At 45.1% G+C, this 17,472-nt stretch overlaps 2 protein-coding genes across 2 annotated transcripts in view; one reads left to right on the forward strand and one right to left on the reverse strand.

Annotated features, from left to right (window-relative positions):
- LOC141270638 (uncharacterized) overlaps positions 1-17,472 on the reverse strand; it is a 338,269-nt gene that overhangs the window by 165,266 nt on the left and 155,531 nt on the right. The window lies entirely within an intron of this gene.
- LOC141270698 (uncharacterized) overlaps positions 12,760-17,472 on the forward strand; it is a 141,762-nt gene continuing 137,049 nt past the window's right edge. Inside the window, exon 1 of the mRNA XM_073680793.1 lies at positions 12,760-12,838. The gene's annotated coding sequence lies outside the window, so the exon portion shown is untranslated. The remainder of the gene's footprint in view (positions 12,839-17,472) is intronic.

Consider the following 17,472-nt stretch of genomic DNA (forward strand, 5'->3'; position numbering starts at 1 on the left):
CGGGTACGCTTGTTACTCGATCAAGTATCACGTGTGCTCGAGTGCCATGCTCAAGTCCCCGCCCCGCATGCTTCGTGCCTGTTGGACAGCCAATAAACGTGGGGATTGCCTGCCATACACAGTAATGCCGTAACCATGTGAGCCAGTGGCATTACTGTGATTGGCCGGCCGCATCGCATAATCGGGTCTTATATAAGATCCGGTGAGGCGATGCTCAGCAAACTTTCCTCTTGAAGCAGTACAGGGAGAGTTGCTCTAGGAGGGACAGTTTAGTTTAGAGCAGGCACATATATATACACAGTATAGCGATAGCTGGTGGAGGAGGGATAGTTTTGGGTTAGAGGCATATAGGAAGGGTTTATTGCCTTACAGTCCTTCCATAGGTATACTGCTGCTGCAACCTAAAAAACAAAAATCCTTTTCAGGGCTACATATTTTCTTTTCCCTATTAATACTGGGAATTTGCAGGCATAGATTTTACAAGTGCTTCTCACTAAATTAGAATATCATCAAAAAGTTAATTTATTTCAGTTCTTCAATACAAAAAGTGAAACTCATATATTATATTGAGTCATTACAAACAGAGTGATCTGTTTCAAGTGTTTCTTTCTGTTAATGTTGATGATTATGGCTTACAGCCAATGAAAACACAAAAGTCATTATCTCAGTAAATTAGAATAATTAACAGTAATTTCATCAGGTGGTCTTTGCTCATAATTTTTTGAGGATTATCATGCGACCCTCGCCCTTAATTTTTCCAGGGTGTGTATGATACCATCATAATTTTTCTGTATTTTCATGACTGAAAATTGTACATTCACACTGAAGGCATCAAAACTATGAATTAACACATGTGGAATTATATACTTAACAAAAAAGTGTGGAACAACTGAAAATATGTCTTATATTCTAGGTTCTTCAAAGTAGCCACCTTTTGCTTTGATGACTGCTTTGCACACTCTTGGCATTCTCTTGATGAGCTTCAAGAGGTAGTCACTGGAAATGGTCTTCCAAAAATCTTGAAGGAGTTCCTAGAGATGCTTAGCACTTGTTGGCCCTTTTGCCTTCACTCTGCGGTCCAGCTCATCCCAAACCATCTCGATTGGGTTCAGGTCTGGTGACTGTGGAGGCCAGGTCATCTGGCGTAGCACCCCATCACTCTCCTTCTTGGTCAAATAGCCCTTACACAGCCTGGAGGTGTGTTTGGGGTCATTGTCCTGTTGAAAAATAAATGATGGTCCAACTAAACGCTAACCGGATGGAATAGCATGCCGCTGTAAGATGCTGTGGTAGCCATGCTGATTCAGTATGCCTTCAATTTTGAATAAATCCCCAACAGTGTCACCAGCACAGCACCCCCACACCATCACACCTCCTCCTCCATGCTTCACGGTGGGAACCAGGCATGTAGAGTCCATCCGTTCACCTTTTCTGCGTCGCACAAAGACATGGTGGTTGGACCAAAGATCTCAAATTTAGACTCATCAGACCAAAGCACAGATTTCCACTGGTCTAATGTCCATTCCTTGTGTTCTTTAGCCCAAACAAGTCTCTTCTGCTTGTTGCCTGTCCTTAGCAGTGGTTTCCTAGCAGCTATTTTACCATGAAGGCCTTCTACACAAAGTCTCCTCTTAACAGTTGTTGAAGAGATGTGTCTGCTGCTAGAACTCCGTGTGGCATTGACCTGGTCTCTAATCTGAGCTGCTGCTAACCTGCGATTTCTGAGGCTGGTGACTCGGATAAACTTATCCTCAGAAGCAGAGGTGACTCTTGGTCTTCCTTTCCTTGGGTGGTCCTCATGTGAGCCAGTTTCTTTGTAGCGCTTGATGATTTTTGCAACTGCACTTGGGGACACTTTCAAAGTTTTCCCAATTTTTCGCACTGACTGACCTTCATTTCTTAAAGTAATGATGGCCACTCTTTTTTCTTTACTTAGCTGCTTTTTTCTTGCCATAATACAAATTCTAACAGTCTATTCAGTAGGACTATCAGCTGTGTATCCACCAGACTTCTGCACAACACAACTGATGGTCCCAACCCCATTTATAAGGCAAGAAATCCCACTTATTAAAACTGACAGGGCACACCTGTGAAGAGAAAACCATTTCCGGTGACTACCTCTTGAAGCTCATCAAGAGAATGCCAAGAGTGTGCAAAGCAGTCATCAAAGCAAAAGGTGGCTACTTTGAAGAACCTAGAATATAAGACATATTTTCAGTTGTTTCACACTTTTTTTGTTAAGTATATAATTCCACATGTGTTAATTCATAGTTTTGATGCTTTCATCGTGAATGTACAATTTTCATAGTCATGAAAATACAGAAAAATCTGTAAATGAGAAGGTGTGTCCAAACTTTTGGTCTGTACTGTATATGTATATATATAATATATATATAGATAAATATATAAAAAGACACACATGCATGTTTTTCTCAATATCTGACATGAAATCAGAATAAACCTTTGCTGTTTTAAGTCAATTAGGATTAACATAATTTTTAATATTTGCCAAATGGCAGAATAATGAGAGAGAATGTTTTATGGCATTTTTATTACTTACTGCAAAGTGAAAAGTTTACATACATTTCATTAGCATTTGGTACCATTGCCCTTAAACTGAAAGACTTGGGTCAAACATTTGGGATATCCTTCCACAAGCTTCTCACAATAGTTGGTTGGAATTTGGGCACATTCCTCCTGACAAAACTGGTGTAACTGATCCAGGTTTGTAGGTCGCCTTGCTTGCACCTGCCTTTTCAGCTTTGCCCATAAATTTTCAATAGGATTGAGATCAGGGCTTTGTGATGGCCACTCCAAAACATTGACTTTGTTATCCTTAAGCCGCTTTACATTTTGGCAGTATGACTCGGGTCATTGTCCATTTGGTAGACCCATTTCCACCCAAGCTTTAACTTCCTGGCTGATGTCTTGAGATATTGCTTCAGTAGTGCCACATAATCTTCTTTTCTCATGATGCCATCTATTTTGTGAAGTGCACTAGTCCTTCCTGCAGGAAAACAACCCCACAACATGATGCTGCCACCCCCGTCTTTCACAGTTGGGATAGTGTTTTTAGGCTTCCAAGCTTTTCCCTTTTTCCTCCAAACATAACTATGGTCATTATGCCCAAAAAGTTCAATTTTAATTTCATCAGACCACAGGACATGTGGTCTTTGTTCCTGTGTGCATTTGCTAACATTAATCTGGCTTTTTTATGTTTCATTTGGAGTAATGGCTTATTCTTGGCAGAGTGGCCTTTGAGCCCATGTTGATACAGTACTCGTTTCACTGTGGATATTGACACAATCTTACCAGCTTCCGCCATCATATTCACATGGTCTTTTGCTTTTGTCCTTGGGTTGATATGTACATGTCGGACCAAAGCATGTTTATCTCTGGGACACAGAACCCGTCTCCTTCCTGAATGGTATGATGGCTGGACATTCCCATCTTGCATGTACTTGCATATAATTGTTTGTACAGATTAACGAGGCACCTTCAGGTATCTTGAAATTGTACCCAAAGATGAACCAGACTTGTGCAAGTCCACAATTCTCTTCCTGATATCTTGGCTGATTTCTTTAGACTTTCCCATGATGCTACACAAAGAAGCAGTGTGTTTCAGATGTGAATTTAAATACATCCACAGATGTGTCTCTAATTAACTCAGATGTTGCAAAAAAAAAACTATCAGAAGCTTCCAAACACATGACATCATCATATGGGTAGTCCAGAATTGTTTAAAGGCATAGTAATATTAGTGTATGTCAACTTTTGACTTTGCAGTAAGTAATAAAAATGCCCTAAAACATTCTCACTCTCTCATTCTGGGATTTGGCAAATATTAAAAACTATGGTAATCCTAATTGACCTAAAACGGAAAAGGTTTATTCTGATTTCATGTCAGATATTGAGAAAAACATGCATATGTGTCTTTTTATATAGTGTATGTAAACTTTTGGTTTCAACTGTATGTATACCCTCCAGGGGTAAATGTTTTTCAGCCCTTGCTTTTAGTGCATAGGCTTTACCAGTCTAGGAGTCCCCCTCCTCTATGTGTCTTCCAGGGTGTATTGCAGTCCTTCCTTCTAATTTTTGGCAGACCTTGCACTTAGTGCATAGGCTTTATCAGTCGAATACAGGGTGTATCGGAGTTCCTCTTCCTTATAATTTTTGGCAGTTCTTGCATTGTCCGCATAGGTTTTGTGAGTTTCAGAGCCCTCCTTCATAAATTAAACAGGATGTGTCTGACCATGTCATACACACCACATGCCCAGATAAGGTAATAAATGTAAAAATTACCTTTACCGGTGACTATTTGTGGGTGTAATTTTATTCCCCACCACCCTCTACTATGTCATCTACTGTAGTCATAGGCAATGTAGAAATACAGTGAGAGAAGGCCCGGCTATTAAGGGATGGAGGAGGCTTTTTTTCTCTTTAATTTTGCCATATATACAAGTCATTATACAGGAAAGAATGTTTCCTAACAGTTTTTCCTGTAAAATCCATTTTATCTTTGTTTTTGTATGTTTTATTGTCAGTTCCTAAAAGTGGAGTAATACTTTGATAACATGGTTCCCAGCAGCGACCTGGGAGTCCGAGATGCATTCAAGCGTCTTCCCCATGCTGTTCCCATCAATTTCAGTGATATTCGTGACCCCCTACCCCACCTCCCCCCCGCCCTCCTGTTAGGCTGAGTGCCCACTATGCGTTTTTCAAGTGTTTTTGCCGCGGAATTTCCGCAGCGAAAATGCTTAAAAAACACTTGGTAATACGTGCCTCATGGTCCCCAATGATAATCCGCATGTGCTGTGCACATGCTGCGGAAATTTCCGTCGGCGGTCGCGTGACCTGTCACATGACTAAATGACGTCATGGCAGGTCCTTTCACACCACCGCGACCCATACAACTGACCAGATGGAGCAGAGAAAATACCGGGGGCCATCGGAAGGTAAGTATAATCTTTATTTTTTTACCATTTTTATTATTTTTTTAACTATTACTTGGTCACACTATATAAATCCATGCCGGTTGCATGGATTTATATAGTGTGACCAAGTTGTCAAAGCACTTTTCCAAGTGATGCTAAAATCGCTTGGAAAAGCGCTTGATAACCCGCATGCAGAAATGCATGCAAAAACGCTTGACAACCGCTTCTACTTGGCCAGAAAAACGCATGTAAAATCCGCATGCGTTTTTCCTGCCATGGAGATGCAGAAAAAATACGCAGCATTTCTGCATCGTGGCACTTAGCCTTAGGGTCTTTCGGGAAAATGATAATAATAATAATAATAATAATATTTATTTATATAGCGCCGACATATTCTGCAGCGCTTAACAATTCACAGGTTCATATACAACAGTCATATGTAACATAGCTAAAGATAATACAATAGTTACAGCAAAATAATGACAACCCTGCTCGTAAGAGCTTACAATCTACAATGAGGTCGGGGTGACACAACGGACAATGGCTTATTTACAAGGATGGTCCACACATCTTGAGGGGATGAGGGATAGATCAAGGCTGCATGAGCTCATCACCAGCCAGTATCTGTAGTGCTTTTTGGTTCGGTGGAAACTTATGTTTGGAGAAATAAGGGATGGGCTATAAGAATATAAAAGGACTTCGATTAGGGAAGGTGATAGGCTGCTTTAAACAGGTGTGTTTTAGGGAGCGCCTAAAACTGTGTAAGTTGTGGTTCATTCTAAGTTCTTGGGGTAGAGCATTCCAGAGAATAGGTGCAGCTCGGGAGAAGTCTTGAAGCTGGGAGTGGGAGGTACGGATTAGTGCGGATGTTAGTCGAAAGTCGCTTGCGGAGCGTAGAGAACGGGTAGGCTGATAAACAGAAATGAGGGAAGAGATGTAGGGGGGTGCCACACTGTGGAGGGCTTTGTGGGCGAGAACAAGCAATTTAAATTGGATCCTATAATTCATGGGCAGCCAGTGCAATGACTGGCACAGAGCGGAGGAGTCTGAGTAACGGTTAGCCAAATAGATGACCCTGGCTGCAGCATTGAGGATGGACTGGAGGGGGGAAAGTCGAGTGAGGGGGAGGCCAATTAATAGAGAGTTACAGTAGTCAAGGCGGGAGTGGATCAGGGCAACAGTGAGGGTTTTAGTTGTTTCCAAGGTGAGAAAGGGGCGGATTCTAGAGATGTTCTTCAGGTGCAAGCGACAAGAGCGGGCAAGAGATTGTATGTGGAAGGTGAAGGAGAGATTGGTGTCAAACACAACGCCCAGACAACGCACCTGCTGGCTCGGCATAATTGTGGTGCCACACATGGAGAGAGAGATGTCAGATTTAGAGAGGTGAGTAGATGGGGGCAGTAGAAGAAGTTAAGTTTTGGAAAGGTTGAGTTTCAGGTAGAGAGCGGACATGATGTTAGAAACTGTGGCCAGACAGTCACTGGTGTTCTGTAGTACAGCGGGGGTAAGGTCTGGGGATGAGGTGTATAGTTGTGTGTCATCAGCATAAAGATGGTACTGAAAGCCAAATTTGCTGATGGTCTGTCCAATTGGGGCTGTGTAGAGAGAGAAGAGAAGAGGGCCAAGGACTGAACCCTGAGGAACCCCAACAGTGAGAGGAAGAGGGGAAGAAGTGGAGCCAGCAAACGATACACTGAAAGAGCGGTCAGATAGGTAGGAGGAGAACGAGGAGAGAGCAGTGTCTTTTATGCCGATTGAGTGGAGCATAGAGAGTAGGAGGTGGTGATCAAACGGTGTCGAAGGCTGCAGAGAGGTCAAGAAGAATGAGCAGAGAGTGATCGCCATTACGTTTTGCTGTCAGAAGGTCATTGGTTACTTTGATGAGTGCAGTTTCTGTAGAATGTAGGGGGCGGAAGCTGGACTGTGATGGGTCTAGAAGAGATTGAGTGGAGAAGTAACTGGTAAGGCGGGAGTAGACCAGGCGCTCCAAGAGTTTAGCGATGAAGGGAAGATTGGAGATTGATGTGTAGTTGTTTGTGCCGGAAGGGTTAAGAGAGGGCTTTTTTAATAAGGGAGTAATGATGGAGTGTTTGAAGGAGGAGGGGAAAATACCAGAAGAGAGGGAGAGGTTGAAGATTTTAGTTAGGTGAGTAGTGACGACTGAAGAAAGAGACTGGAGTAGATGAGAGGGGATGGGGTCAGTGGTGCATGTAGTCGGATGAGAAGAAGAGAGGAGCCTGGAGACTTCGTCTTCTGTGACTGGGTCAAATGTGGAGAGTGATCCAGAAGGGATGTGGGGTGGGATGGGAGTCACGGCACTTGGTGGCTGGGAGCTGACTTCCTGACGGATGGTGTCTATTTCCTCTGTGAAGTAGGAGGCCAAGTCCTCCGCACAAATGTCCGTGATGGGGGCCTGTGCTTTAGGACTGAGGAGGGAGTGAAAGATATCGAAGAGTTTTTTGGGGTTGTTGGATAGTGAGGATATCAGGGTGGTGAAGTAGGTCTGTTTGGCGAGGTGAAGGGCAGAGTTATATGTTTTTAAAATAAATTTGTAGTGGATAAAGTTTTCTGGTGTCCGAGTTTTCCTCCATAGGCGTTCGGCACTTCTAGAGCAATGCTGGAGAAATCGGGTTTGCGGTGTGAGCCAGGGCTGTTTCACTCTGTGCTTAGAGGTTCTGAGGGTGAGGGGCGCTACTTGGCCAGTGTGCTTCTGAGAGTGTCATTGTAGTGGTTTACAGCCAGATCAGGACAGGAAAAAGAGGAGATTGGAGACAGTGATGAGTGAAGGAAGTCAGTAAGTGTATGAGGGTTAATGGCTTGTAGATTTCTGAATGTGTGATAGGTGGGAGTGTGCTGGGGCAGGTGAGAATTTGTGAGCGTGAAGGAGAGAATGTTATGATCAGAGAGGGGAAGGGGAGAGTTATTTAGGTGGGGGATTGAACTAAGCCGGACAAAGACCAGATCAAGGGTGTTTCCATCTTTGTGTGTCTCAGAGGTTGAAAGCTGAGAGAGGCCAAGAGAAGTGGTTAAAGATAGAAGCTGGGATGCGGATGAGGAGGTGGTGCTGTTTATGGGGATGTTGAAGTCTCCCAGGATAAGGGTCGGTAAATCTGAGGACATGAAGTGCGGCAGCCAGGCAGAAAAATGGTCAAGGAACTGGGTGGGTGAGCCTGGGGGACGGTATATGACCGCTACTCTGAGAGAGAGGGGATGGAAAAGCCTGATGGTGTGGACCTCAAAAGAAGGGAATGAGAGTTGATGGTACTGGGGGGATGACCTGGAAGGTGCAATGTGGGGACAGGAGAATGCTGACCCCACCAGCAAGTCTGTTTGCAGGTCTCGGGGAATGGGAAAAATGCAAGCCGCCATGAGAAATAGCGGCAGGGGAGACAGTGTCAGAATCCTGGATCCAGGTTTCAGTGAGGGCCAGCAGATTGAGAGTTGGTCAGAAAGTAATTGTGCAGGAAAGGAAGCTTGATGCATACAGACCGAGGATTCCACAGTGCGCAATTGAAGGAGGGAGACAAAGGAGTACAGCTGATGTTAATAAGGCTAGCAGGGTTTCGATATGAGGTGGGGGAAGGGTTCAGGTTGGCAGAGGGTGGTCCGGGGTTAGGAGAGATATCCCCTGAAATGAGTAGTAGCAGTAAAAAGAGAAAGAGCAGATAGTTTTTGGATTTATGACATGGTTTCTTGTGCAATACCTTTGGATGAGACAGAGTGAGATTTGTCATGAAGTTCAAAAGAGCATGGGAGCTGTACATGGGAGAGGGAAGGAGAGAGGGGCAAATATGGATGAGTGGTGATGGAGGGGGGATAGGGCGGTGAATGTGGATGAAAAAAGCACACAGGAATATGGAGGCAGGAATAAAGTACATAGTTAGACGAGAGTACAAAGTGTGAGTTACCTGACTCCTGCCCTGAATGACTGCCATTGAAATGACTGTCAGACACTTGTCGAACAGGACACTTTGCTGAAAAGGACACGTGCATGCACCCCACACCACGTGCACCCCTTATTGAGAAAAGATTGAGTTTCCCAGTGACTTCCATTATACTTGTTACTCGAGTTGATCCCGTCCGACCTGTTCGCTTGGAGTACTGAGCACTCAAGCATTTTAGTGCTCGATCATCAATACTGGTCACTCCTCTCATGCATATCAGAAAGCTATGAATCAATTCAGAACCCTGGCACACTCATTCACACAACAGTGTCTTCCCTGATCTAGTGATTGCAGTAATAATGTTACCTGCTGTCCTCTTTTGTCTACTGCTACTAGCTGTATGCCGCTACTCTGTTCCGGTCTGATGTGATTCAGCAGCTAGAAGGAATGAACATAGCAATGCTCTTCCTGTTTGCGGTACTTTCACCTGCACATTGGAAGAATGCATAGTGCAGAGCAAGCCATTAGAAGCTATGCCATCCACAAGATGGAGGGAAGGTTCTAGTGAAATATAGTTATATAAAATAAATGTAGAATTTCATATCAATATAAAATATATAATTACAGTTTTTTTTATTTAATTAAATATGATTTTTGCTGATAGGCAGGTTTTAACTCTGCTGCCCGATTAATTCTCCTATCCCCTTGCTTGACTTTTATCAATTCCTTCATTGGCTTTCAATTCCCCAGCTCCGCTTCGCACACATCATATACACACATCTCTGCTCCAGTGGAGGACACAGACAGCTTGGGGATCCTGTGCAAGAAATGTGTTTGGGCCCCCCTCCTTTTATGGTGACCAAGCTATAAATATCTATTACATAGTCTCCTATCATTATGTATATTGCTGTCCCTTATTACACAGTGCTCTCTTTTGTTATGCACAGCACCGCCCCTTACATATCGGATTCTTGCTACTTTTGTTATTTATAGCGCCTTGTTCTTTATTACATACCGTCCACTCTAGTTAGACATATAATTAAATGACTACTGATGGAACATGGGAAAGCTTATTTTCTGATGTAGGAGGTTGATGGACCGGTCTTCTCGTCAGATGCTGCTCCGTCAGCAGTCATTTTATATCTAAAGAGAGGACTATGTAATAAAAGAGGGCGCCGTGAATAACAAAAATAACGAGAATATGTTATGTAAGGGATGGTGATATATATAACAAGACATAATACTGTGTAATAATGGGACAGCGCTTTATATAATAACAGAGGATGCTACTGTCGTCACTGCTTTCTTGCCCTTCCATCCTTTGGTATGCGGAACCGGAGAGAATAAGACACAAGACAGGTAGTATGCGTCAACAGACTCTCTTACTTTATTACAAAGCATAGGGTTTATATACACCCTGGAGGCAGAAACGGATTTACCATATATGGTCCGATCATACAATTTAGCTGTGCAAACAAAAGCTGGTTTCTGTTCTCATGACGCCTAGGTTTGTAGTTGAAACATTTATTCAGACACATTTAATCAGACACTTCTGATGACTAGCAAGGACACGTTAGTTTCTATTGATACAAGGAAGGAACATTTAGTTGTTGTTTTTGACCTAAGGTAACCGTCAGACTTATACAGCATAGATGGGGTCTTTGAACGTGAGGGACCTCATCTTCTGCTATAACACTACATAATAAGGGACTACCCATACATAACTAGAGAGGATAGTATGTAATAAGGGAGGCCCTTTCCAGTAATAATATCCCCCATACTGGGTCCCTTCCTGAGATAATGTTTGTCAACCTGGTCCCCTTTTTGGTATACTGTCCCCCTTCCTGGTATAATGTCTCCCTTCCTGGGATAATTTGCCCCATCCTGATCCCCTTCCAGGTATAATGTGCCCCAATATGATATATATGTCTCTAATCTTGGTATATTGTCCCCCATCCAGGTATATATGTGCTCGATCCGGTTATAATGTCCCCCATCCTGGTATATATGTCCCCAATCCTGGTATATATGTGCCCCATCCTGGTATATTTGTGAAATAACTGAAAATATGTCTTATATTCTAGGTTCATCAAAGTAGCCACCTTTTGCTTTGATGACTGCTTTGTACACTCTTGGCATTCTCTTGATGAGCTTCAAGAGGTAGTCACCAGAAATGGTTTTCACTTCACTGGTGTGCCCTGTCAGGTTTAATAAGTGGGATTTCTTGCCTTATAAATGGGGTTGGGACCATCAGTTGTGTTGTGCAGAAGTCAGGTGGATACACAGCTGATAGTCCTACTGAATAGACTGTTAGCTGCTTTTTTCTTGCCATAATACAAATTCTAAGTAAAGAAAAACGAGTGGCCATCATTACTTTAAGAAATGAAGGTCAGTCAGTCCGAAAAATTGGGCAACCTTTGAAAGTGTCCCCATGTGCAGTTGCAAAAACCATCAAGCGCTACAAAGAAACTGGCTCACATGAGGACCGCTCCAGGAAAGGAAGACCAAAAGTCACCTCTGCTTCTGAGGATAAGTTTATCCGAGGCACCAGCCTCAGAAATCTCAGTTTAACAGCAGCTCAGATTAGAGACCAGGTCAATGCCACACAGAGTTCTAGCAGCAGACACATCTCTACAACAACTGTTAAGAGGAGACTTTGTGCAGCAGGCCTTCATGGTAAAATAGCTGCTAGGAAACCACTGCTAAGGACAGGCAACAAGCAGAAGAGACTTGTTTGGGCTAAAGAACACAAGGAATGGACATTAGACTTGTGAAAATTTGAGATCTTTGGTTCCAACCACCGTGTCTTTGTGCGACGCAGAAAAGGTGAACGGACGGACTCTACATGCCTGGTTCCCACAGTGAAGCATGGAGGAGGAGGTGTGATGGTGTGGGGGTACTTTGCTGGTGACACTGTTGGGGATTTATTCAAAATTGAAGGCATACTGAACCAGCATGGCTGGTTCAGCATCTTGCAGCGGCATGCTATTCCATCCGGTTTGCGTTTAGTTGGACCATCATTTAATTGTCAACAGGACAATGACCCCAAACACACCTCCAGGCTGTGTAAGGGCTATTTGACCAAGGAGGAGAGTGATGGGGTGCTACGCCAGAAGACCTGGCCTCCACAGTCACCAGACCTGAACCCAAGCGAGATGGTTTGGGGTGAGCTGGACCGCAGAGTGAAGGCAAAAGGGCCAACAAGTGCTAAGCATCTCTGGGAACTCCTTCAAGATTGTTGGAAGACCATTTCCGGTGACTACCTCTTGAAGCTCATCAAGAGAATGCCAAGAGTGTGCAAAGCAGTCATCAAAGCAAAAGGTGGCTACTTTGAAGAACCTAGAATATAAGACATATTTTAGTTGTTTCACACTTTTTTGTTAAGTATATAATTCCACATGTGTTAATTCATAGTTTTGATGCCTTCAGTGTGAATGTACAATTTTCATAGTCAAGAAAATACAGAAAAATCTTTAAATGAGAAGGTGTGTCCAAACTTTTGGTCTGTACTGCATGTGTGTCCCATCCTGGTATATATGTCCTCCATCTTGCTATAATGTGCCCCATACTGGTATAATATTTTGTAATACATTAAAAACAAATTATACTACTCACCTTCCTCCATGCTCCTACACTGTGCGAGGTCCTCTTTTATAGGAAGGGGGAGCTGGCAGCTGACTTCACCACTATGCACACGCAGTCACGGGCACGTCGAAGTCAGGTGCGTTGCAGCGGAGGGAACCAGGGGTTCGCTGCACCTCAATACATTTCAGCTGAATGTGCGTCCTCGGACACATCCAGCTGATATAGTCACTAGTGCCAGTCAGGCCCCCTCAACCCCTGGGCCCCGATGCAGATGCATCAACAATATGTTCACCCCTTCTCTGCTCCCCTCCTTGCCAGTTGTTATGGAATCCATTGACTCCTCCCATCAAGGGAATGATCACATGACTGTGACCTCATCACAGGTCCTGTGCGCACAGAACAGCCATATATGTGGTGGCGGCTCTGCAGGTGGAGGTATGTGGAGATCCCCCATTACTGGGCGCAGGGGGCATTAACCCCTCCATTCCTGGAGATAGTGCCCCCCTCCCCCAGTTCTGCCATGTGTATATGTACAGTAATATAACGCTGGATGTGCTCATGTATACAGGGGACATTAACCCCTCCATTCCCGGAGATAGTGCCCCCCTCCCCCAGTTCTGCCATGTGTATATGTACAGTAATATAACGCTGGATGTGATCATGTATACAGGGGACATTAACCCCTCCATTCCCGGAGATAGTGCCCCCTCCCCCCAGTTCTGCCATGTGTATATGTACAGTAATATAACGCTGGATGTGCTCATGTATACAGGGGGCATTAACCCCTCCATTCCCGGAGATAGTGTCCCCTTCCCCCAGTTCTGCCATGTGTATATGTACAGTAATATAACGCTGGATGTGCTCGTGTATACAGGGGGCATTAACCCCTCCATTCCTGGAGATAGTGCCCCCTCCCCCCAGTTCTGCCATGTGTATATGTACAGTAATATAACGCTGGATGTGCTCATGTATACAGGGGACATTAACCCCTCCATTCCCGGAGATAGTGCCCCCCTTCCCCCAGTTCTGCCATGTGTATATGTACAGTAATATAACGCTGGATGTGCTCATGTATACAGGGAGCATTAACCCCTCCATTTCCGGAGATAGTGCCCCCTTCCCCCAGTTCTGCCATGTGTATATGTACAGTAATATAACGCTGGATGTGCTCATGTATACAGGGGACATTAACCCCTCCATTCCCGCAGATAGTGCCCCCTCCCCCAGTTCTGCCATGTGTATATGTACAGTAATATAACGCTGGATGTGCTCATGTATACAGGGGACATTAACCCCTCCATTCCCGGAGATAGTGCCCCCCTTACCCCAGTTCTGCCATGTGTATATGTACAGTAATATAACGCTGGATGTGCTCATGTATACAGGGGGGCATTAACCCCTCCATTCCCGGAGATAGTGCCCCCCTTCCCCCAGTTCTGCCATGTGTATATGTACTGTAATATAACGCTGGATGTGCTCATGTATACAGGGGACATTAACCCCTCCATTCCCGCAGATAGTGCCCCCTCCCCCAGTTCTGCCATGTGTATATGTACAGTAATATAACGCTGGATGTGCTCATGTATACAGGGGACATTAACCCCTCCATTCCCGGAGATAGTGCCCCCTTCCCCCAGTTCTGCCATGTGTATATGTACAGTAATATAACGCTGGATGTGCTCATGTATACAGGGGACATTAACCCCTCCATTCCCGGAGATAGTGCCCCCCTTACCCCAGTTCTGCCATGTGTATATGTACAGTAATATAACGCTGGATGTGCTCATGTATACAGGGGGCATTAACCCCTCCATTCCCGGAGATAGTGCCCCCCTTCCCCCAGTTCTGCCATGTGTATATGTACAGTAATATAACGCTGGATGTGCTCATGTATACAGGGAGCATTAACCCCTCCATTCCCGGAGATAGTGCCCCCTTCCCCCAGTTCTGCCATGTGTATATGTACTGTAATATAACGCTGGATGTGCTCATGTATACAGGGGGCATTAACCCCTCCATTCCCGGAGATAGTGCCCCCCTTACCCCAGTTCTGCCATGTGTATATGTACAGTAATATAACGCTGGATGTGATCATGTATACAGGGGACATTAACCCCTCCATTCCCGGAGATAGTGCCCCCTTCCCCCAGTTCTGCCATGTGTATATGTACAGTAATATAACGCTGGATGTGCTCATGTATACAGAGGGCATTAACCCCTCCATTCCTGGAGATAGTGCCCCCTTCCCCCAGTTCTGCCATGTGTATATGTACAGTAATATAACGCTGGATGTGCTCATGTATACAGGGGGCATTAACCCCTCCATTCCCGGAGATAGTGCCCCCCTTACCCCAGTTCTGCCATGTGTATATGTACAGTAATATAACGCTGGATGTGCTCATGTATACAGGGGACATTAACCCCTCCATTCCCGGAGATAGTGCCCCCTTCCCCCAGTTCTGCCATGTGTATATGTACAGTAATATAACGCTGGATGTGATCATGTATACAGGGGACATTAACCCCTCCATTCCCGGAGATAGTGCCCCCTTCCCCCAGTTCTGCCATGTGTATATGTACAGTAATATAACGCTGGATGTGATCATGTATACAGGGGACATTAACCCCTCCATTCCCGGAGATAGTGCCCCCTTCCCCCAGTTCTGCCATGTGTATATGTACAGTAATATAACGCTGGATGTGCTCATGTATACAGAGGGCATTAACCCCTCCATTCCCGGAGATAGTGCCCCCTTCCTCCAGTTCTGCCATGTGTATATGTACAGTAATATAACGCTGGATGTGCTCATGTATACAGGGGGCATTAACCCCTCCATTCCCGGAGATAGTGCCCCTTCCCCCAGTTCTGCCATGTGTATATGTACAGTAATATAATGCTGGATGTGCTCATGTATACAGGGGACATTAACCCCTCCATTCCTGGAGATAGTGCCCCTTCCCCCAGTTCTGCCATGTGTATATGTACAGTAATATAACGCTGGATGTGCTCATGTATACAAGGGACATTAACCCCTCCATTCCTGGAGATAGTACCCCCTTCCCCCAGTTCTCCCATGTGTATATGTACAGTAATATAACGCTGGATGTGCTCATGTATACAGGGGGCATTAACCCCTCCATTCCCGGAGATAGTGGCCCCTTCCCCCAGTTCTGCCATATGTATATGTACAGTAATATAACGCTGGATGTTCTCATGTATACAGGGGACATTAACCCCTCCATTCCCGGAGATAGTGCCCCCTTCCCCCAGTTCTGCCATGTGTATATGTACAGTAATATAACGCTGGATGTGCTCATGTATACAGGGGGCATTATCCCCTCCATTCCTGGAGATAGTGCCCCTCCCCCCAGTTCTGCCATGTGTATATGTACAGTAATATAACGCTGGATGTGCTCATGTGTACAGGGGGCATTAACCCCTCCATTCCTGGAGATAGTGCCCCCCTTCCCCCAGTTCTGCCATGTGTATATGTACAGTAATATAACGCTGGATGTGCTCATGTATACAGGGGGCATTAACCCCTCCATTCCCGGAGATAGTGGCCCCTTCCCCCAGTTCTGCCATGTGTATACGTACAGTAATATAATGCTGGATGTTCTCATGTATACAGGGGACATTAACCCCTCCATTCCTGGAGATAGTACCCCCTCCCCCCAGTTCTGTCATGTGTATATGTACAGTAATATAACGCTGGATGTGTTCATGTATACAGGGGGCATTAACCCCTCCATTCCCGGAGATAGTGCCCCCCTTCCCCCAGTTCTCCCATGTGTATATGTACAGTAATATAACGCTGGATGTGCTCATGTATACAGGGGGCATTAACCCCTCCATTCCCGGAGATAGTGCCCCCTCCCCCAGTTCTGCCATGTGTATATGTACAGTAATATAACGCTGGATGTGCTCATGTATACAGGGGGCATTAACCCCTCCATTCCCGGAGATAGTGCTCCCCTCCCCCAGTTCTGCCATGTGTATATGTACAGTAATATAACGCTGGATGTGCTCATGTATACAGGGGGCATTAACCCCTCCATTCCCGGATATAGTGCCCCCCTCCCCCAGTTCTGCCATGTGTATATGTACAGTAATATAACGCTGGATGTGCTCATGTATACAGGGGGCATTAACCCCTCCATTCCCGGAGACAGTGCCCCTCCCCCCAGTTCTGCCATGTGTATATGTACAGTAATATAACGCTGGATGTGCTCATGTATACAGGGGACATTAACCCCTCCATTCCCGGAGATAGTGCCCCCTTCCCCCAGTTCTGCCATGTGTATATGTACAGTAATATAACGCTGGATGTGCTCATGTATACAGGGGACATTAACCCCTCCATTCCTGGAGATGGTGCCCCCTTCTCCCAGTTCTGCCATGTATATATGTACAGTAATATAACGCTGGATGTGCTCATGTATACAGGGGACATTAACCCCTCCATTCCCGGAGATAGTGCCCCCTCCCCCAGTTCTGCCATGTGTATATGTACAGTAATATAATGCTGGATGTGCTCATGTATACAGGGGGCATTAACCCCTCCATTCCTGGAGATAGTGCCCCCTTCCCCCAGTTCTGCCATGTGTATATGTACAGTAATATAACGCTGGATGTGCTCATGTATACAGGGGGCATTAACCCCTCCATTCCCGGAGATAGTGCCCCCCTCCCCCAGTTCTGCCATGTGTATATGTACAGTAATATAACGCTGGATGTGCTCATGTATACATGGGACATTAACCCCTCCATTCCCAGAGATAGTGCCCCCCTCCCCCAGTTCTGCCATGTGTATATGTACAGTAATATAACGCTGGATGTGCTCATGTATACAGGGGGACATTAACCCCTCCATTCCCGGAGATAGTGCCCCCTTCCCCCAGGTCTGCCATGTGTATATGTACAGTAATATAACTCTGGATGTGCTCATGTATACAGGGGGCATTAACCCCTCCATTCCTGGAGATAGTGCCCCCTTCCCCCAGTTCTGCCATGTGTATATGTACAGTAATATAACGCTGGATGTGCTTATGTCTACCGGGGACATTAA

The sequence above is a fragment of the Phyllobates terribilis genome, unplaced genomic scaffold (assembly GCF_046119375.1).
Source record: "Phyllobates terribilis strain yellow unplaced genomic scaffold, ASM4611937v1 Scaffold_5__5_contigs__length_657084704, whole genome shotgun sequence".
Taxonomy (NCBI): domain Eukaryota; kingdom Metazoa; phylum Chordata; class Amphibia; order Anura; family Dendrobatidae; genus Phyllobates; species Phyllobates terribilis.